This window comes from Pipistrellus hanaki (assembly GCF_964339955.1).
Source record: "Pipistrellus hanaki genome assembly, chromosome: 14".
NCBI classification, from domain to species: Eukaryota; Metazoa; Chordata; class Mammalia; order Chiroptera; family Vespertilionidae; genus Pipistrellus; species Pipistrellus hanaki.
The window spans coordinates 18,655,431-18,678,913 of NC_140516.1; the positions used below are offsets into that span (position 1 = coordinate 18,655,431).

The 23,483-nt window shown below is 36.5% G+C and overlaps 1 protein-coding gene across 3 annotated transcripts in view; it reads right to left on the bottom strand.

Annotated features, from left to right (window-relative positions):
- Nucleotides 1-17,313, bottom strand: part of MYPN (myopalladin) — an 88,837-nt gene extending 71,524 nt beyond the window's left edge. Inside the window, exons 1-2 of one of the 3 annotated variants that reach the window (XM_084904240.1) lie at nt 17,238-17,313; nt 100-218 (exon numbers count right to left, since the gene is read on the bottom strand). The gene's annotated coding sequence lies outside the window, so the exon portion shown is untranslated. Of the gene's footprint in view, nt 1-99; nt 219-4,247; nt 4,310-17,237 lie in introns of those variants that run through there. The other 2 variants (XM_084904241.1, XM_084904239.1) reach the window with 2 other exon arrangements.
- Between the last annotated feature and the right edge of the window lie 6,170 nt (nt 17,314-23,483).

Here is a 23,483-nt window from a genome sequence, read left to right on the forward strand (position 1 = left end):
TACTCTAAATAACAGTATGTAGGCCTCGGAAATATCCCCTTTCCCATTGTCAGTGCCCTGTTATCAAAACACACTTGAGAACTTAAATCTGAATATTACCTTTCTTTTTTTAGTTGACCCAGATGAGGATGTCCAACCCAGGCACTCCACTGTGATGGTAATTATCCAAGGAGAACTTTTAGATGAATGCACAGGAGAAAAAGAAAATTCTTCATGCCCTTGGAAATAGAAAGTAGCTGTCCATAGAGAGTGAGGAGTTAACCTTAGTTTCAGTGAAGATGGCTGTAAGAAGCTGGACAACCTGTCACCACCGGAGCCAGAGCATTTGTCAGCTCACAGGTCCCAAGTTATTTTGAGCTGTATAAACCATGTGCCTGTCAAACATTCCACCTGATTGGATAGGAGAAAACTGAGCAAAGGGATTCCATAGCAGGACAGCACCTATGGGTGATGAGGGGTCAATCAACTTTTCTACCTATAGAATTTCTCTGATAGCTAGAGGCCAATGTTTATTGATTTTTGCTTGAAATTAATATTAAGTTTATCATACCACATTCCATCTTTCAAAGAAAATGGGATTATTTTTAAAATATATCAATATTTTTATTTTTTAATTAATGGGAAATTGACTCTCATTTAATCACATACATTTAGAATACTTGTCTATGAAAATGAATGAACCAATATGAAGCTGTGAGTTTTGAATGATTTGTCCAACATTAAAAATTGTTAAGTAGAGATCACAGAAAAGATGGAGAAGAGAAAAACAACAGACTTAGAATAAACCCAGTAACAAATTAGTCTGAACATACTTTTCAGAAAGAAAATAATCATATACTATTTAAAAGTCAAAATTACTACTTAATATAATATTTTACAAGTCCTATTCATGTGTTAGTATCTGGGATAACTTTTTCATATATTATTCTATGTCAGATGTATTCTTTCATAAGCATTCCAATCCTTAAAAAGAATCCTTAACCAAACCAACATTTGCTCAAAAACCTACTTTGTCAAAGTACAGGTTCTTTGATATGACTTTAATACATTTTCAGAATATATATTTGGAAAGAAAAAGTTAATCCTATGGATTAGTACAAATTAAGAGTGTTAATAACATCATGATCATCATCAATCCTGGGTTTTAAAAATTCAGAAAAATGCCATTGGTCATTGTTTTTTTGTTTTGTTTTGTTTTGTTTTTAAAGGATCACTCTTAGATTTGGATAGCATGAAATAATTGGTTTAAATCTAGCTTTCTTAAATCACACAGCTTGTAACATGCTTTTCATTCATTCATTCATTCACTCAATCATTCATTCAACAAATATTTACCTAATGTCTACATGTACCAGTTAGTAGATATAAAGCAGTGCAAAAAATATATCAAAACTCCAGACTTCATGGAAATTACTAAAAGAGTTTTTATTCTTTTCAGTCATCCTGAAACTCCCTATAGGATACTGAATAGCTATAAAATTTGTTTATTGTGATCACACCAGACTTTTCACTACACCTTTTGTAATGGAGCTTTTTATTTATACAAGCAAAATGAAAAAAATTTCAGGAAAACTTAAATAATCTGGATTAAAAACAAAACAAAACAAGAAGAGCTGAATTATATGGATAGGTATTTTCATTATCACAGTAACCCAGATCTTCACTGTACCTAATCCTATGTTAATTCTATCCTTAAGACTACTTAATTGTGTTTCTGCATTTTCAATTTATATAGATTTTCAAAAAAAATTTTTTTTTTATATTTAAAGAGAGGATCTTCTCCCATTATCCCACTCAGAACTTGAGGCATAATCAAGATAAATGCTACCAGGTCTTGGGTAGGAACATGGGAAAGTAGAACCTTCTTTTCTCCCTCCCTCCCTCTTTTCCTCCCTCTCTTCCTTCCTTCCTTCTTAAAATATATTTTTATAGATTTCAGAGAGGAAAGGAGAGGGAGAGAGAAAAACATCAACGATGAGAGATAATCATTGATTGGCTGCCTCCTGCATGCCCCCTACTGGGGATCGAGCCTGCAACCCAGGCATGTGCTCTGGCTGGAATCAAATCACGACCTCCTGGTTCATAGGTCAATGCTCAATCACTGAGCCACGCTGGCTGGGTTGGAACCTCTACTTCAGGTAGCAAATAGATATGCTACAATTTGATTTTCCAAAGGAAAATGCTTACAAAAGCCATAAGTAGACCCATTTTTACTTCCCTGCAAGCTCTGCCATGATAAGCCTGGTTCTCTACCTTTCACCCAGGTACAGAATTTTGAGGAGATCCAGACCGAAATATACAATAGAGTTGGTTGAGCAGTGGGATTAGGAATTAATAGGAAAAACTTAAAAAGATTTAAAATGCATAACATTTAAAGAAGAAAGCCAAAGAATTTCTGAATAGCAATAATATTTCTCTTCTCATAGTTATAACATTTCATATGTAGAGAGTGTACAAAATTTTTGAGCTCTTTGAAAAAAAGGTAGATATAAATATTTTAAATAATTAATACGCTGAAACCGGTTTGGCTCAGAGGCTAGAGCGTTGGCCTGCGGACTGAAAGGTCCCAGGTTCAATTCCTGTCAAGGGCATGTACCTTGGTTGTGGGCACATCCCCAGTAGGGGGTGTGTAAGAGGCAGCTGATCGATGTTTCTAACTCTCTATCCCTTTCTCTTCCTCTCTGTAAAAAATTAATAAAATATAATAAATAAATAAATAAATAAATAAATAAATAAATAAATAAATAAAACTCAGAAACTGGAGACATCTTGCTTACATCAAACTCATATTGTAGATTCTATATTTTTAAAATTAGTTTCTGTTCCCAGATAATGCAGCCACTATCTTGTGTATCCTCAGTACTAATTTTATAAACATTATACCAGAAACTACTAGGTCAGATTTTACGAGAGCTCATTAGTACAAAGAATAATTTTTTAAACTTAAAAACAATCTAACATAAATAAAAACAAACTTTATAAGTGACAAACAAGCAGAAGGTTACATGTCTTAAGCCTTCCTGATAAAGTTAAGTAGCCCTTCCAACACATGCATTTATTCTGGTTTGAACATGATCCTGTGCTTGTCTTCAGCTGTTTTCTTACTATAGTCACTCAGCTACAGAAACAATTCATTCACATTGGGATGATTCACAGAATGTCAAGGAATCTGGAAGATCTCTGACAGAGGAAGTCTTAGGATAAGCATGCGAGAATCTCTGGGCTAGTGGATTCATAAAAAAATTTTGTATTTGCTCTCTTTCCATATCGCAATGGGTTCTAATTCTTTAAAAGAAACTGCTCACATACACCAAGGTTTCAATATGTTTTGTTTAAAGTTTGTAGATTTAACCCTGGCCGGATAGCTCAGTGATCCAGCACACCAAGAGATTACAGGTTTGATTCCAGGTCAGGGAACATATGTAGGTTTTTTGTTAAATCCTATTTGGAGCTTGAATGAGTTAGCCAGCCAATGCATGTTTCTTTCTCACATTGATATTGCTCGTTCTCTTTCCCTTTCCTCTCCTCTAAAATCAATTTTTAAAATGTTAAAATCAATAAAAACATATCCTCAGGTGAGGATTCAAAAAACTTTGTTGATTTATATTGAGTACCCCTCTCCAATATCAGATACATAAAAAACAAAACCTCTATGTCTTATTTTAAAGAACAGAAGCATGTATATATATTTTTAACTTTTGTTAATGATAAAAGTAGTCACATCAGAGACAAGTTTTTTACCATCTGAAATGATGTATGCATGGTAGATTATAAAGGGTCTTATACAATCCCATGGTACAATGTAATTGAGAATTACAATTAAATCCTTAAAAATATATATTTTTATCTAAATGGTATTGAAAATGCTTATCTAAAACTAAAACTAAAAACATTTTAAAACATGTTTTTACTTAAAAAAAATAAAAACATTTTAAAAAACTATAAACAGCCCTGACAAGTGTGGCTCAGTTGATGGTATTGTCCATACACCAAAAGATCTCAGGTTTGATTCCCAGTCGGGGCATGTACCTAGGCTGTGGTTTCGAACCCAGCTGGAGTATGTTCAAGAGGCAACCAATCGATGTTTCCCTCTTACATTGATGTTTCTCTCTCTCTCTTTCAATCCCCCATACCTCCCCTTCCAACCCATAAACAAAACATATCCCTGGGTAAGGATTAAAAAAACAACAACTATAAACAGAATACCTATTTTCAAACATTATACTGAAAAATAAATTTTGGGTTACCTGTCTCAGAAGAAGCACCATTCCTACATCAATCAACGAGGATCATCCAAAGACTAAATCTCTCTGCCTAACTTGTGTCAGCCACAAAAGTAGCATGAAGAAATGTGATACTGCCCCAACAGAGTAATGAAGGGTATTTACAGGGTTCCGTGGCAGATCCAGGGACAGTCATTTAGAACAGATTGCTCTTTCAGATCAACTTTAATAACTCGAGTCTGCATGATGTTCTTAGCCTGAAGGGATGGTGGGGGTGGATAATGACTAAGGAAACAGACTTTCTGGATCTCCTCTTAGACTAGATGAGAAAGATAATAAGGACAATATATATTTTAAAAAAAAAGGAGCATAAAGAGTGCATAAAATATCCACATATAGATTGCAAATGTGTAAATACCTTTTTTGATACAAAACTTAGATTATGGTAAATATATTTATCAAACTACCTATGGAAAACAACCAATTATTATAAGAAGTTTACCATGTGGTTTCTATGAAAACCCAATAAGATTTCCATTACTTGTGGTTTTGATATGTAGTACATATCAAAGTTTACAATGTGTAGAAAGTATTACTTTCAAGAGAAAATATGTTCCCAGAATTTTTTAAAAGAGCACCCTGTGATTATAATTATGTCACTGAAGAAATCCAGTACAATTAGTATTCAGTGTGTATTCCTGAAGGTGTACAACTGATTCACACTTTTCACCACATTAATAAATGATTATATTAACACACGTGACAATATCATGTAGCTGGAAATGAGGTAACATTAATTAACTATGTACCAGGCACTATATTAAGCTCTTTATAGACATTGTGCTTTACTTTATACATTCCTTCCATAATCTATGAAGTAGGTTATGTTATAATTCTCATTTTACAAATGAGAATCTGGGGTTTAGAAAGAAGTTAAAAATTTGCCCAAGGTCACACAACAACCAAGTGACTGAGCCAGGATTAAATCCAAGGCTAACTCTAAACCTATGCTCTTTAACCACTGCAAATACTTAAATGTTCACATTTTTAAGTTATTTGTGGGGGAAAAAGGAAGGGCAAAAATGAACATAAAACATACTCTCTCTTTTAGAAAGTATTTTAAAGGAATGCTATGGAGAATTACAAGCTTATAATTTTTCTGATCGAAAACCAACCTTGAAATTCTTTTGTATGACTAAAACAAACGAATAGAAGAGCAAATATAGAAGGAAAACACCAATGCCTTTGGATACACTCTAGCTGCAATATTTTAGTTGAGAACATGAATTGATATGCCTTAGGCATGAACACTGAAGGGTAGGGCACCGGAGGGCAGTATGAACGCTTGGACAGACCTAGTTTTTTTTGTTTCTTTCTATGATAGTCATTATGCAGAGACAGTTTAGGAGCTTTGTTGTTTCAAAAGTAAATGTAAATGCTTTAGTTTTATTACTCAGCACATCAATACGGGTCAGTACAATTTTTGCAAGTTAGGGGTAGAAAAATAACAGTTGGCATACTCTCTTCATAACCTTAGCACTAAATATCTTAAATACCAGTATGCCAGCCTCTGGATGATTCCACTCAGATTCTATTTTTGGGCAGCACCGACATTTCAGAAAGCTGAAAACAAAGTTCACTGTTCTTAAGCATGACTCAAATAACCACACTAACACGAATAACGTGAAGGAAGGGAGCAGGGAACTAACATTTCCTTCGAGTAAGCTCTACGTTTACTGAGCAGCCTCAGTTGTCTCTTATTCATAGCAACTCTGCAATGTATTGTTAGCTGCATATGACAAGGAGGAAACTGAGGCTTAAAGAAGTTTAGCTTTCTCAAAGTTACTCAACCAGTGAGCTGCGCAGCTTGGTGAATTCAAACCTAGGCCTTTTAGTTTAAAACGGATTCTCTTTTCGTTGTCCCCTACCTCCTTCTGGAGAAGAATAACGATGCAGGTTAGTTCAAAAATTAAAAAAATAAAATTACCCGAAGGAGGAAATCCACCATTGTTTTCATATGTATTGATGAGCAAAGGGTTATTAAAGCTATTAATCTGATTTTAAGGTCTTGGTGTTTACTTAACAGAAACCAGAAAGAGAGCAGAAAAACAACATATGATTAAGCGTAGGGCTATTTTCACCATGAAGACAATAAAAATTAAAATAGCAAGTGCTGATACACATTTCTGAGAAGTTATCATCTTATTATCTGAAACCTCTCATGAAATTAGTAAATGTTGAATGAAAGCAACTTGTCAAGGGGAGAAGAGTATAGAGGAATATGTTGGAGAATATAAACCATGGAAATTTCAAATGACTTTGTATTTTATATCCTTAACCAAATTCACATTTTTATTTGCCTATGAGTCTATGTTTTGGTGTTTTCTAGCTCTAGCAAACTTCCTATCAAAGAAAGGCAGCATACATTAATGTAGGAAGACCTGGAAACTCTTTTTATCACCCCCCCCCCCCTTTTTTTCCCTTTATTGTTTTTTCCTTATTTTTTTAAACCCATTTTTGTTTTGCCTTTTTGTTCATTCTGCTTATCAAGCAATTGTTCTCTATTTCAAACTGAGAATGGATTAGTTAAAGTCTAGTCTAACCAGTCTCCTGTTAATATTTCAGATATCATCTTCTTTTATCCGCCAACCTAGACAATAAGCTTTAACTGAAAATGTAGATGACAATGTCAATAAAATGAGTAAACAAACAGACAATGCCACAGATAAATTTAACACAAACATTTACTACAGTGTAAACTGAGCTGGAGCTAAGTCTATTTATACAGTCCACTGGCCTGAAATATTATGCAAATTTCAACCAAGAATAAGAAAAGCCTTGGGATAATCATAAATGTGATCTTCCTGAACCTAACAGGGGTCTTCAAACTACGGCCCTCGGGCCACATGCAGCCCCCAGGGGAGTCTGATCCTGCCTGCCAGGTTTTTTGGGCAGTGAGCGCAGCCAAGGTGTTACAGTAGGAATTAGTACTTCATATAGTCCGGCCCTCCAGCTCTCTGAGGGACCATGATCTGGCCCCCACTTTAAAAAGTTTGAAGACCCCTAGTATAGTATAAAATATAAACAATCTGTTTTTCTACAGAAATTTTTGTTTCCAGTCAAAAGGTTCTACCAGTATTTTCATGCCTTCTTTTTCTTCCTTGCCTTTGTTCAATTTCTTCCAATTACTATGCAATTAGTAATTAGTGATCTAGTTTTTTGCAATATTTCTTATATTGCTGAATTAAACTAATTTTTTATTTGTATATATTTATATTTTGTCTATTTAACTAGACCAACTCTTTGAGAATCAGAGTCATTTAAAAAATTCTGTAAAGGCTACACAGTTCTAAACTCAAGGCATGGCACAAGATAGGCACTTAATAATTATTTGTCCATGGCATGCCACAAAAAAAAATATATTAATTGCTAGTTGTTCTAAGTTACTTACTCAATTCAACAAATATTTACTGAATACTTACTGTGTGCCAGGAAAGAACAAATGACCTAAATTCTCAACAACATTAACTGATTTAATTGCAATTAATGGGTTTGATATTAGTTTAACACAAAAATATTACCGTGTTTCCCCGAAAATAAGACATCCTCCGAAAATAAGACCTAGCGCATGGAAAGATAAGACATCCCCTGAAAATAAGACCTAGCGCAACTTTGGGAGAAAAAAATTAATATAAAACACTGTCTTATTTTCAAGGAAACAGGGTAGTAAGAATCAATTCAAATAAGAAAAGGTGCTTAAAATGATTGGGATGTTCACTGTGCACCAGTCACTGACTAAGGTACTATATGTGCTTTGGCTCAGTGGATGCCAATTAGTATGGGGGCCCCTTGCTTTTGGACTAGGCTTGGAGCTGTTTACAGCATCCACCTTGCCTAAGAGTTCTTCCCTAGATGCTCCATAAGAGGCATCCTCCTGAACTATTTTACTACTAATTTTTATAACCACCTTTGTACAACCTTTATTTTATATCAGGTCCTTGCTTTTTATCTGCTCCATGAAATCAGACTTTTTTTTTTTTTCATCCACAGACTGCTTCTCTTGAGTTTTGGCTTTAAGATTCTACTGCCCATAGCTAGCTGAGGGGCAGTTCTGTCCACTCACATGCCCTGGTTTTGGGATACTAGCTCAAGTCACAGACTAAGCTCCCTGTTTTCCTAGAAATAAAGAGTATACTTAAGACATATGTAAATTCTCTCTTACTTAGATCAAGATTTCAACTACTTGTGACTGACTCCAAATTGAACTTCTTGAAAGGCAGATAAGCCAAAATGAGTTATTTAGTGACCCAAGAGACCCTGAATGACCCAGCCCAGTGTCCACACCAATCAAGCTTTGTTGTTTATATATAATACATAATTTAGTTTAATACAACAACCCAGGAAGTATGAGTCATTATCCCAGTTTATGGAGGATGAAACTGAAAAAATTATATGCTACTTGTGGTATTTGCAAATTTGGGGATCTGAAAAAGTCTCAGGAAGTATACCTTGAGATTTCCAAAATATACTATATCATTATACTGTTTTATTTTAAAAATTTTTTATTCATGAGAGAGATTGATTTGTTGTTCTACTCATGTATGCATTCATTGGTTGATTCCTATATAAAGATCAAAACCACAACCTTGGCATATGATGCTCTAGCCTGAGCTACCCGGCCAGGGCTATCCTCTTTTTTAATAGAGGAATAAACTGAAGATCAGAGAGAAAAAACGTATAAGGCCACTCAGACTATGATTCATATCCAGGTTTACATGATGCTTCCAAGCCCTCGCTCTTTTCTACTACACCATACCACCTTTCAGAGGCATCCATGCTTGCTAGTAAAGTATCTAGGGATTAATTTGAAGAAAAGAAAACTCAGAAGATGTAGAGTGACAAGAAGGAGAACTCCAGTGATATTGAGATTATGTTGATTTAGTGACTCTCTTCCACGTCTTCCAAGTCCTTGGAAATCTAGATGATTCCCTCCCTCTGGCTGGTCAAAGGAACAACTTAAAGTAACTGAAGCAACAATTCTCTCTATGCATGTCTATTCGAAAATTACTAGACGTAGTGAAATCAAGCATAAGAGGCCATAAGGTTATTATATTTTAGGTAGATATTTACTTAGCATTTCATCTTTTCAAAGTTATAACATATATTGGCTATTATGCTTAATTAAAAAACAAAAACAGAACTGTCCTGGCTGGGTGGCTCAGTTGGTTGGAGCATCATCCTGTACAATGAAAGGTTTTGGCTTCAATCCCAGGGCAGGATGCTTACGGGAGGCAACTGATCAAGGTTTCTCTCTCTCAAATCAATACAAACATATCATTGGGCGAGGATTAAAAAAAAAAACAAAAAACAACAGAACTGTTTTGCCCTTGAAGTTGGTCTTTATTAAGATTGCTTTACATATAGGAAGATTAAGTGCTAGAATGGCCTTGCTACATAGAAATGTAAATCAGCGGTAAAACCCAGATTGCATTTATATTACTACTAGAGGCACAGTGCATGAATTCATGCACAGATCGGGTCCCTTGGGGTGGCCTGCCGAGATTGGGCTCTGGTTTGTGCCCCCAGCCACGCAGCCCCACAGCCCTGCTTGGCACACCATCTTGGCCTGGCACTGCCCACTCACCTGCTCCACCATCCCACCTGCAGGGCAATCAATCAATGCTGGAACCCCTGCCCAGCTCCCTCAGCACCTGGGAACTAGGTGGCAGCCACGCCCCTCACTACTACCTCTGGTCACTGTCTGCAGGGTGATTGGGCTCCCATTCACACCTGCCTTGACCTGGCACCACCCGCTCACCTGCTCCACCATCCTGCCATGGTCCCACTCTCATCATGGCTCATCAGGGCCAACAGCGCCTCCACTGCCACCCGCTGGCAGGGCCGCATTGCCGATGCCCACCATGTTCTGTGCCACACCCTGGTGGTCAGTGCATGTCATAGCAAGCGGTCAGATGACCACTTGAGGAGACAATTTGCATATTAGACTTTTATTATATAGGATTATATTAAGTTTACATGATCAACTTTGAAAAGAGCAATTTTTGGAAACACCCTAAAATGTATCTATTTGCAAAACTGGAGCAATAAATATGTGCCATATGAGATTTACCACATGCCTTGAGTATAGAAGACAACTAAAAGAAACACAGAAAATGATTATAGATTATTTTCTATTTCTAGCTGGTAAATATAGCAAATAATATTTTACTAAATCTTAAGAAAATTACTGTGAGAACCAGGATAATTGATTTTTTCCATTAAAATGATTGCATTGTTTATTAACTTCACTTTAAAGATTATTTATCTCAATGTACTAAAACTTCCTCCCAAGCTACCATGGAGAATCTCATAAAAGAGGCCCAGATTTTCAAAAATATACTTATCTGTTTTCTAACTTTGCATGAATAGCAGGTGGGGGAAAAATCCAATTACTATGTTAACAAAATGAGGCAGCTGGACTGCCTATTTGGTGATCATTCACTGTTTGTGTTGGGATAGAGTGGCGGGATTTTATTTTATTCGATTCTCCCTTCTTTATTAATGTAGAAAGATAAAGTCAGAGAATGTTTCTAAGTTCAAGTAATGTTGATCTCAAACAACAAAAAATAGATGCCATAAAAGCCACTGTCATATCAAGCTATTCAAGTACCTTAAGTTAAAAACAATGATGTACCTAAATCAAATTTAAGAAAGATACATGGCCTCTTTCAGAAAAAAATAAACTAGTACAGGAAGATGAACAGTTTTAAAGTTGAGACACTGACGTGTGCTCTGTTTGGTTGAAACACAGAAGAATTCGCGCACACACTTACATATTAGTGGTATAGTAAGATGGTAAAAGAAAAAAATCAAACAGATGTTATAATTAGGCAGAGAGTAAGTAAATTCAGGGTTGATTGCAGCTTCACCACTTATTAGCGGAGAGGCTTTAGGCAAGCTATTTAATCTCTATGCCTCAGTTTTCTCATCTCTAAAAAATGGGGAAGCCCAGCTGGTGTGGGTGTGGCTCAGTTGATGAGCATGGACCTATACACCAAGGGGTCACTGATTTCATTCCTGGGCAGGGCACTTGCCCGGGTTGTGGGCTTGATCCCCAGAGGTGGGCATGCAGGAGGCAGCCAATCGATATGTCTATCTCTTTCTCCCTTCTCCTTCTCCCTTCCTCTCTCTCTAAAAATCAACAAATGCATGTTTTGTTTAAAAATGGGTAAAGTAATAAAGGGTACCTACCTCATAGGATTATTGAGATAATTAAGTTAATATTCTTAGAACAATACTAGGCTCCTAGCAAACAGCCAGTAAATGTTAGCCACCATTATTACCATTGTTATTGAAAAAAGATATATTTTATTGATTTTACACAGAGAGGAATTGAGAGGGACAGAGAGTTAGAAACGTCGATGAGAGAGAAACACCGACCAGCTGCCTCTTACACACCTCCCACTGGGGATGTGCCCGAAACCAAGGTACATGCCCTTGACCGGAATCAAACCTGGGACCTTTCAGTCCGCAGGCCGAAGCTCTATCCACTGAGCCAAACTGGTCCCGGCTGAAAAAAGATATATTTTAAGTGAACATCTTTAAATCTGGCTTAGTGAGGTCACACAGAGTGAGGTGTATACAGTTGCGCTGAGCTGTAAGCTCTAAGCAAAGGCCACAAGCTGAATGGGCCATCTAGACTGATGACTCAGACACAGCCGCAGTTCAGGTTTCCAGATTGATTCAGTCAGTCCTTGGCTTCCAGCCTGATGCTGACAACAAGAATGTTAATTAGTGCCAAGAGTAACTAGTTTTTGTAACATGGGGCACTGCTCATTAGAGATTGAAATCAGATCGCTTACATCTTGTATAGAACATTAATAGTGATCAACCAAGTTCGCATTCAAACCCGTGACATAGAGGTAACACGTTTCATATCTGTTACCCTGCTCCCGAACCATCTGCTTCTGAATTCTAAATTCTCAACTCATCCACTGCCAAGGGGCTAAACATAGCTAAAGGATTTAAATTATAATTTGATCTGACAACCACGTATCAAACAAGCCTTCTTTAGCCAAATAAGGAGAGTGGTGACAAATATCACCGCAGTACATCCACCCTATGGTATGTGCTTTATGACAAGAAAATGGCAGCTGAGGGAATTGGTAAGTATCTAAGAAAAGATGTCAGCATAAGATTGGTATAAAACTCAGGTAAACAGGACTATTGCTAAGGTTAAGCGATCTGGAAAGGAGGTATCTAGGGAAGTAAAGAATATTTTAGTCTTTCTGTGATTCTGAATTGTCTAATAAATAAATGTTCAATACATATAAACACCATGTGGAATATAATAAAGCAGATTTAGATCTGCTAAATAAATGCTGCTAATGATGATGACCTGGGGCAGACATGAAAAACAAAGAACTGATGTTTTAAATACTATTATTTAAATGTGGTAACATATCAACACTGTAATTGAAAAGAGTTTTATTGTGTTTTTTTATTAGCTATTTCTCATGAGTCCTGTCAACAGATCTGCTTTAATAGTCATGTTTTACATATGAGGAAACTGACATACAAAAAGAATAATTAGCTAGAGTTACACAACTCAATACAGCAGGGTCCTTGAATAATGCTGTTTCACTCAAATGTCATTTCCTCCAAGGTCATTTGAGGAATGACCTTATAATGTTAATGAGAAAAATTCCCAGAGTGGGGGCCACTGTCTGTGTGGAGTTGGCACAGTTCGCCCCATGTCTGTGTGGGTTTTCACTCAGGACTCTTAAATTTCCTCCCACATCCCTAAGATGTCAACGTGAGGTCAACTGGCATCTCTAAGTTGTGTGAGGGCGTGTGGGTGTGGGTGTGAGGCACTCTGTGATGGAAGGGCTTTCTGTCCAGGGTGGGTTCCCACCTTACAGTGTCCTGAGCTGCTGAGAGAGGCTCTGACCACCTGTGACCCGGAACTGGAATACAAGGGTTGGAAAATAATTATTCTTACTTGTTTTTATTAATCTTTCTTAGATGTATGTCTGGCTTGCATTTATTTTGGTGTTTTGGTTCTTTATTTAGAAGCTTGGTGATGTTTTGGTGAACAGAAATATGCCATAAGAGCTTAATTGGATGTCAGTCGAGGGATCTCGGACTGTGAGGTTGGGCTGAGGGGATCCCTACCCCAGTGCATGAATGCCGTGCACTGGGCCTCTAATATGCATAAAATGAAATTTACCATGTTAACCATTTTTACATGTATAGTTCTGTGGCATTAAGTACATCCCTGTTGTACAACGATCACCACCTTCTATCTCCAGACCATTTTAATTTTGTAAAACTGAAACTTTTTGCCTACTAAACAATAACTTTCCATTCCCCTCTATCTCTAGATCCTGGCAACCATCATTCTACTTTCTGTCCCTTTGAATATGACTACTTACAGTTCCAGGTAACCTATTTATGAACATTCAGAATTGTTTTGGGTTTTAGAAAAAGCTTAAGGGGAAAATTCCTTAAACTGTTCATTTCTCATTAGTCTCAGTAGTAAAATTCTGTAAGGGTTCTGCCTTGAGAATCCACACTAGGCTGGTTTTAGGGACTCTGATTTAGCAGAGTTGTGAAACAATCAGTATTTCAGATGGGAGGCAGGACCCCTCCAATTTGTAATGTGAATTATGATTGGTTCTCCTGCCCTGACAATGCCAAGGGTTCTTCTGCAAACGATGGCAATGAAGAGTTATTCACATCCATTGGCTTTCATGTCTCACATCTTCACGTCTTACATCTTTATAGTTCCAACCACCTACTTTTTTTCTTAGAAAGCTCTAAAGAACAAGACCCAGTAAGAATATTTCAGGGCAGCCTAATTCTTATCATGGGGAAAATTTTACTTGCGATAAAATACTGCTGGCTATATTTTTAAAGCATTTTTTTTTTCAGGAGTTCTAAGCCATTTCATAATGCTTGAGAGTAAATACAATGAACTTCAAAGGCTGAAAGCACTGGTTCCTAATTTTTTCAAGTACAAGGATGCCTTTCCAACATTAAAAAATGTTGTGGTTCTCTTAAGTGATCATAAATTTAATTTTTAATCTATTGATTTAGAAAATACATAAAAAACAACCATTAATTTAATACTTAATTAAAAAAACAAACAAAAAACCTCCTAATAAGGATGTATTTTGTTTACACATAGAAAAAAAATATTGAGCCGAAACCGGTTTGGCTCAGTGGATAGAGCGTCGGCCTGTGGACCGAAGGGTCCCGGGTTCGATTCCGGTCAAGGGTATGTACATTGGTTGCGGGCACATCCCCAGTGGGGGGTGTACAGGAGGCAGCTGGTCGATGTGTCTTTTTCATTGATGTTTCTGGCTCTCTATCTCTCTCCCTTCCTCTCTGTGAAAAATCAATAAAATATATTTTAAAAAAATATTGAAAGTTTTTCCTCAAGCCAACCCCCTAAACAAACAAATAAACAAAAAAACCTAAAGACTAAAGTACACTGGGGGTGGGGGTGAGGGTGAGTTCGGGGAGGTGCGCGAGGAGGCCAGGAGCAAAATTTAGCTGTTGTATAATTGATGGTATCTATCTATCAAATATATGTGTATACAAATTAACTTTGTGTGTCTATATCTATTTCTACATCTACATCCATATCTGTATTTGAGGAGGTAATCAGAATGACCAGTAGGAAAGGGAAATAAAAAGAAAGAACCAGCAATGTTCATTTAAGAAAGCCTTATCTGCTCTTGATGATAGAGCTTGGAGCCCCAGTCCAACACGGCCAAATGCCATGACCAATTACCTGCCTTGCTGCAACCCTTGCAGCAACATTCTCATCTCAATTTAGTTTTATTTATTTAAATTTTTTTCTTCTTATTGACTTTTTAGTTTAAAATATATTGCCTTATAGATAAAAAGTTATGTTGATAGAAGAACATATTTGTTTGTTCTAAAGCCATTTATCTCATTGTAAATGAACAAATTGGAATTATGGCTGCTATATTGCTCTCTTGGGATTTTGGTTAATGTAAGTACTTTGCTAAAGGACTGGATAACTGTAAGAATTTTTGATAAACAAATTAGGTTTCTGAGCTTGGACGGCTGAGGACCAGATGATGGAACCTGGTGATTTCATCAAGGTAATTACAAGCTGCAAGGTCTTGTGACAGTCAACCACTGGACTTCCCTAAGAAGCAGTCTTATAATTCAATGTCTGACCTATAGCATGAAATAAATACGAGGCAGGTGTGTCTTGGAGACTTTGCCATAAAACATTCCCATAGTATGAACAATGGGGATGGTTTTTAGCTACAATCCAGCATACTTGGATCTGGAGTTGTAGATGAATTGTGAACCAGAAAAGGTCAGTCAATTATCCAAAACTGCAGCTGATATCAGATGGAACTCAAAATTATAATTGGTGCCTCCTAGTCCAGCATATGAAACTGTTTTATAGAGCCTTTATGAAAGAGTGTCACAGGTGTATAATGCAAATATTCATGTCTGAATCTCCCTTCCCTGTTTTAATAAGCATTTATTGAGTAACTAGTATGTTCAAAGCACTCTGCTAATTTAAAATTTTCTTCAAATCTGTTCTGTATGTCTTATAATATGAGTAAATGTTTAACATTCAAAGTAGGGTGGAGAAAATGTGGCTATTTACTAAGAATCTAATACTTGCCAGGCACTGTTCTAGACGTACCTATATCTTAATTCATATATTATTTACTAAAACCTTAGGATATGTACCATGTAAGTTCTCTAATGATATCATAATTGGATGCACTTCATTTCATCAGGTCATTCCATCAGTTTATCATTAAACAAAAATAATCAATTCCAAAAACCATTTATTAATCATATAATTTTATATAGAACTGAAGTGCCACCATAACTGAATAATTTTAGAGTAATAAGTTGTAAGTGGTCATTCAGAATGGAGATTGGAGGCAATGACAGTTCCTCTTGGTGATGAATCAACAATTAATACTACCTAAAGAAGAGTTTTTTCTTCTCCCATTAAGTTTTTAGGCGTTTCCATAAAAAAGAAAAAGAAAAGATCACAAAAGACCACATATTGTATGATTTCATTTACAGGAAATATCAACTAGGAATGACTGCTAAGTGATTATGGGTTTTGGGGGAGGAGGGTGATGAATATTTTAAATTTAATTCTGGCAATGGTTAGAAAAACGCTATAAATATACTAGAAAACCACTGAATTGTACATGGTTAGTTGAATTATTGTGTGGTATGTGACTATATCTCAATAAAGCTGCCATTTTTTAAAAGTTCTGAATTTTGCTGTCTAACACAATCCCTCAGACTGGCCCTGTGAGACACCCTCTTAATAGCATTGGAAGGTTTTACCATTAATCAATTGTAATTTCAAAAAGCAATGGGCAACCAAAAAATTGAATTCCAGAACAGAAGACAGGAACTTATAGAAACTATGGAGAGTGATAGATAAATACTGTAGGAATAACTTACATGCACCATAAAGTAAATCACTGACCTAATTCTTTATGAAATAATAATACTGAGAAAATCCTGATCCTCTCCAGGATTCTGTTGTCTGTCTTTGACCAGCTCAACCATTCTGTATTTCATCCATGAAAAAAGCACACTGTTGCGCATCCAGGCCTATTTGTATAATTTCTAACCTTTCCTTTTTGGCTCTGCAATATCTTGTCCACTTTTAAATATTACTTGGAGGTACCCTTTCTTCATCCCTCTTCCACCTGGTTTTACAATTTTCTAGGACAGCCTCCTCCCTGTACCTACACACCCCAGAGAGCCCAATTCCACAAGGAGAAAAGGAGTGGGTGGGTTGAAAACCTTGGGTGAGGATAGCTATAAAAATACTTTTATTGCTTTCTTAAACATTAGATTCCTGGAAGCACCAGGAAATTTCCTAGTAAAATTTCCTAGGCAATATTAAATCTCTCAGTTGTCTGGACATCCCCGTAAGTTTCTCTTGCTTTGTCTCCCAAGGTGATTTCCCAGGGAAGGCCTTACCTGGAACGAACTGCAGTGGGGCTCCACCGGCTAAGGAGGTATCTACCGGGACTCCAAGCCCCTCACCTCTCTTGCTGAGGGCAGGGAAAGCTGCCTGGCTGTCCCTTCCCGGGCTTGCCCATCCTGCTAATTTTAGGCTGCTTCCTCATTCGGCTGCCATGGGTATCAGAGCATGTGGCTCCCCTCCGAGGAGCTATTTTCTCCTGTGAGCCTCACTTGTTTCCAATTTCTCTCCCTTCTTTGCCCACCCCTCTCCACTCTGTGGGGTTGGACTGTTTCAAAGTAATAAATAAAATTATCTTTCAGAATTATGCTAATGCTAATCTGAATTTATTCCTGAATCCCAGGGACCAAGGAAAACTTTTTATATTAGATTTTAGTTGTACCTTCCAGGGGTCATATTTCCAAATCATGTGTATCTAACAAATATTTTCTAGGTTTTTACTGTGGCCTAAGATGTCGCCTTAAGTCACAGGGATACAATGATGAACAAAGCAAATATATATTTCAATCTTGATATCAGACATTTGTCAAACTTCCACAGTGTTCTGTGCTCTGTGTTAACACGTGGGACTGTAAAAATCAACAAGGTAGAGCCCCTGTCATCAAAGATATTTCAAAATACATAGAGAGTCAAAGAAGCAGGGCTTATAAAATCCTATTGAGATTTAAATATAATGGATTCACTCATTCATCAATAAAAAGGGGCCCGAGATGATTCTATTAACATAGTACTCTTCTAGGCTTTGGAGGAGATTTTTAAAAAAGTATAATATAGATCCCTCCCTTAGAAAGATTATAATAGAAACAAGGAACAATTATGCAACTGACAACTATTTAGTGGATCTTTATTATATATATGTTAATAGTCTTCACTTAGGGCTTCTTAATTATCTTCTTCCCTAGAGACATTGTTTTGAGAGATTTGTACAAAAATTTTTTTCTAAAGATTAATTTTTCATATTTTATTACTGAAAGATAAAAAATCTTGGCAACTAGAGCTCCTGACTAATATGAAACAATTTGTTTATTCTTGGGGATACAAGTTTGAAAAGACCCAGGTTCCTGACCTTGAGCTAGCACTCTAGTGAAGAAGACAGACAAGTGATCATGTTGTAATGTGGCAAGTTTTACAACAAAAGATGAAACCAAATTTGGGGGTGAGGGGGATTTCCCAGCTGTTATAGATAGGGCAAGTCTTCATTAAGAAAGAACTGTCTGGTTCTAACCGGTTTGGCTCAGTGGATAGAGCATTGGCCTGTAGACTGAAGGGTCCCAGGTTTGATTCCAGTTAAGGGCATGTACCTTGGTTGCAGGAACATCTCCAGTAGGGGGTGTGCAGGAGGCAGCTGATCAATGTTTCTCTTTCATTGATGTTTCTAACTCTCTCTTCCTCTCTGTAAAATCAAAAAATATATTTTTTTAAAAAAGAAAGAACTGTCTGAGTCAAGTCTTGAAAAATGATGATATCATTAGGTTGAAGGAACAATGTGAAAATGAAGAAAAGTGTGAGAGAACGTATTTCATAGCTTATATACTGAAGATAAGGTATGATTTGGAAGATGTGGCAAGAATGAGTTTGCAGATGACAATAAAGACTTAATCATGTACAATTTTTAATGCCTGGTGATAAAGACTTTAAGGATATTTGATCAAATCTGCATTTTAGAAAGATCACTTCCATGGCTGTGTGGATGGACCAAAGAGCCAAGACTATCGGTAGTCCACAGTTGTGGCAGAAGTCCAGGCTGGAACTGCTGATAGCTGTAAATAGGCAGTGTAGGAACAATAAAGATTTAAATATTTATGGCCATAAAGCCAAGAAATTATGTCTACATATGTTATTGGAAAATCAAACAAATTGCTTGTTAACTTAAAGAATAAAAATAAGCAAATGCAATAGACAAAATACATATGCTAAACAGCATCTCAAGGGTCTCCTTTATAGCATCTTGAGCATTTTGCTAGTCTGTGGAGCCTGAGGGATTGAAGAACCTGGTGAAGCTATTCTAGGCCTCAAAGCACAGATGATGATTCTCCAAATATAAACAAGGCATGTCTGAAGATATTCAGCTCAAGATTTTTGAAGTGGTGGAGGAATTAATTACCCTTACTGTGATAATCATTTCACAATACATACGTGTATCAAATCATCACATTGTACACATTAAACTTACACAATGTTACATATCAATTATATCTCAACCAGAGGCCCAGTGCATGGATTCGTGCACTGGTGGGGTCCCTTGGCCTGACCTGCGGGGATTGGGCTGAAACTGGCTAAGTACATGAATTTGGGCATGTTTCCATGCCTGTGCAAAGAACGTCTACCCCCTGGTGGTCAGTGTGCATAATAGTTACTGGTCAAATGGTTGGACACTTAGTATATTAGCATTTTTATTATATAGAATAGATAATGCTGGGGGGCGAGGGGGAAGACCACCACAAAATAAAATGAGTACAGACATACCTTGATATGTCTTGCAGGTTTGGTTCCAGACCACTGTAATCAAACAAGTATCACAATAAAGCGAGTTGTAATCTTTTTTCTGTTAGAGGGTTTTGCCTGCAGTTTGTAAAAAAGGGATCTCTTACCCTTTGGGACAGCTTGGATGGACCTGGAAAATATTATGCTAAGTGAAATAAGACAATCTGAGAAAGACAAATATCACATGATCTCACTTATTTGTGGAATCCAATGGAAAAACAATGAATTGACCAACAAAATAAGATCCGAAGCATGGAGGCATGGAAATGTTATTGGCAAATCAAATAAATTGCTTGTTAACTTAAAGAATACCTAAATGTGCAGTTGGGAGGACGAGAAGAGATAGACCAAAGAACTTACATACTTATAAGCAAAGCCCATGGACATGGGCAACAGGGTGGTGAAGACCTGGGGAAGGGAGACTGTAGGGGTTAGGAGGAAGAGGGTAAAGGGGGTGGGGTGGAAATGGAAGATATATGTAATACTATCAACAATAAAAATTAAAGACAAAAAAGAATATGGCAGATAAACTTATAAGAGCAACTCTAACCCCTCACTCAGGAAACTGCATGAGTCTCACTCTTTCCATTATTCTAACATTTTTTATTGTAGGAGGCATGCAGGTAGCATGCAGGAGACAGCATATCTATGTTTCTCTCTCTCTAAAAATCAATAAAAAAAACATATTAAAAAAAATAAGAACAGAGGTATCTGCCCATGATCTTTAATAGTGTTTTAAGAAGAAAGCATAACTTACCTCAGAGCCTATTAGTGGTTCTCCTTCATCTGTGTCTCCTTCCTTTTTCTTGGTTGTATCTTTTTTTAAAATGTCTCTTGGGTTTTTAAGTAGACTGTGACGCTCCATTGGTACAAAAAATAAAGATTCTTTAAAAAAAATTTAAAAAAAGGAATGAAATACGTGTGTAGTGGAACAAAGCAAAGCACAGAAAACAAGGTAATTTTTTTTGTAAGGATATTCTCTGATGGTGTAATACTTAAAAAAAGAAAGCTGTTTTCTACACCAAGACCAATTCTAACATTCACCACCCCCCAGGATTTCCATTCTACTGACAATACTATCAGGGCTAGTGAATGAGAGCAGTTTGGAAGATGCTTTTTGGACGTTAGCTTTCTTTTAAAGATTGAACAGATGAAGTTTGTTTATTGAAAGTGAACAGCCCAAAACACTTAAACTCACCTCTTAATATACTTATGTTTACAGAGTAATTTTTCTCTTTTTTAAAAAAAAGTAAAACAGCCCAGCTGGTGTGGCTCAATGATTGAGCGTTGACCCATGAAATAGGAAGCTACTGGTTTGATTGCCTGTCAAGACACCTGCCCAGGTTTCAGGTTCAATGATCAGTAGGAGGCATGCAGGAAGTTTGCTGGAGACAGCCCATCTATGTTTCTCTCTCTCTCTCCCTCCCTCTCTCTCTAAAAATCAATAAAAAACATATTTAAAAAATAAAAACAAAACAGCATTCTTAGAATATATTCTCAGAAGTGTGACCCTGGGTTGAATGGCAGTTCCATTTTTTTGATGCATGGAACAGACAGTTCTCAGAGGGAAGTGGGGTAGGGAGGATGGGAAGAAATTAAACTAAAGAACTTAATATACATTTATGCATGGCTCATGGACACAGACAATAGTATGATGAAGGTCTGGGGTGGAGGTGGGGTAAAAATGGGGGGAAATAGGGGACATCTGTATTAATGTCAAGAGTAAAAAATAAAATAAAAAAGTAAAACAGCAGCTTGAATTGTGTGGATTTTTCTTGGGCAATCATTGGTGTCATTTTAATATAGCTAAAATGCATTTAGATAATGTGGAGATGGCAAGTATAGTATGTCTTTTAGGAACACTGTCCTTCCTAGTCACTACTTCTCAACTGTTCCTACTGGCTATCACATCTTACATTGAGACTATAAGAATCCATTTTCAAACGCTAAAGAAAATCTATTCATAAAATGCTTGTGTTGTTTTTTTTTTTAATATATTTTATTGATTTTTCACAGAGAGGATGAGAGAGAGATACGAGTTAGAAACATCGATGAGAGAGAATCATCGACCAGCTGCCTCTTGCACGCCCCCTACCGGGGACGTACCCGCAACCAAGGTACATGCCCTTGACCAGAATCGAACCGGGGACCTTTCAGTCCGCAGGCTGACGCTCTATCTACTGAGCCAAACCGGTTTAGGCAAATGCTTGTGTTTTATTGATTTTTGGATGATAGATATTTTGTGATCTTCTGTGCTGCTTCTGTAAGATTTTTAATGCTCAACTAAGAACCTGAAATGTGTTGTAAATTCCCTTTATAAAGTAATAAATGTGCACAGCAAGACTGTTTCTTTTATACAGTTGTGTACTTTTAAAATTGTTAATAAAGGATTTAATAGGTGAACATAATCATTCTGTGTTTAGTTTCTATTCAAAGAAGTAGTAATGTTAATTTGACAAAGACTTGCCAAATTTAGTTTTAGTCCTGATCCTATGTGAAAGCGGTGAGAAATGCTTTTATATATATAAAATCTTGTCTATTGACTTGATGAAGGTTATATTACTGATTTAAGTTGGTAGGGGATCAGGCACAAGGAAGAAAATAAAGTGAACTTTCCAGATTTCATATTTCTGACAGCTAAATTAGAACTTTCCAACCTCAGATATCTTTATAGGACCTTTCAAAATCAGTAGCAACAAAATAGTTCAATTTGCTTCCCAAAAGTTTGACTGTTGAGCCCTATAGTGGAGATTCCTCCTCTTTATTGCTATTTTGTTTCTTTTAAAAGAAAAAAGATTCATCTAAGTATCGATACCACACTTCATACTGTATTGTTTTGGTGGTGCTCATTATTAATTAAAATTTGCAGAATCCTCATCTTATGATTGCTGGGATAAAATTAATTTTAAAGCATAATTTATGATATAGTTGAGTCTTTGCTTTTAAAAACAATTTCTTTACTGACACACAAAAAAGACTGAGGGCATTCTGAGCACTTTCTCTGCTTGGAAAGTATAGTAACTGGAGTACTTGCACAGTCATTTCAAAGGCTTGAACACATCCCCACATACTGGTCAAGGGCCACATTACATGTGATTTTGCAGGCTTATGCCTATTTCAATGCTAGATGAATGCCTAATAATTAGGGGACGAAAAATAAACACAAAGAAGTTGTAGAGTTATAAAAAGAGAGCATATAAAAAATGTTTCAGATATTCATAATATAAATATTACTACTGTTTCACACTAGGATACTGAGAGGGAAATTGCAGCTAGACTGTAAATTTGGAGCAGGATACAAAGTTAGTCTAATTGTGAGAATAAAAGTTGAGCAAAATTCTATAATAAATATCCAAATTGATTATCTTTATATTATAGATTAAATGGCATAGATTATAACAGAAAATATTAAAGCAAGAAAACTCCAGTGGCCCAGCATTCTTTCCTACAAACCTCCCATCACAACCCTGTTAATCCTATTCCCACAGGATGTTTTTATCTACTTTCTTCATTTTTCTATCTCCATCACAACTTCCTTAGTTCCACCACTATTCTCTCATTTGTATTATTACAAAAGCCTGCGCAATAATGTATATCCCCCATTTTGACTCTCCTCTAATTTAGCAGTCCTATCCAGTTCAGCATCCAATGAAATCTTTTTTTTAAACCACATAATCATAGCCCCTTCTGCTGGCATAAAACCCTTGAATAGTACATAGAATAAAACTCCTTAATACTCCCCACTGGATATGGACTCT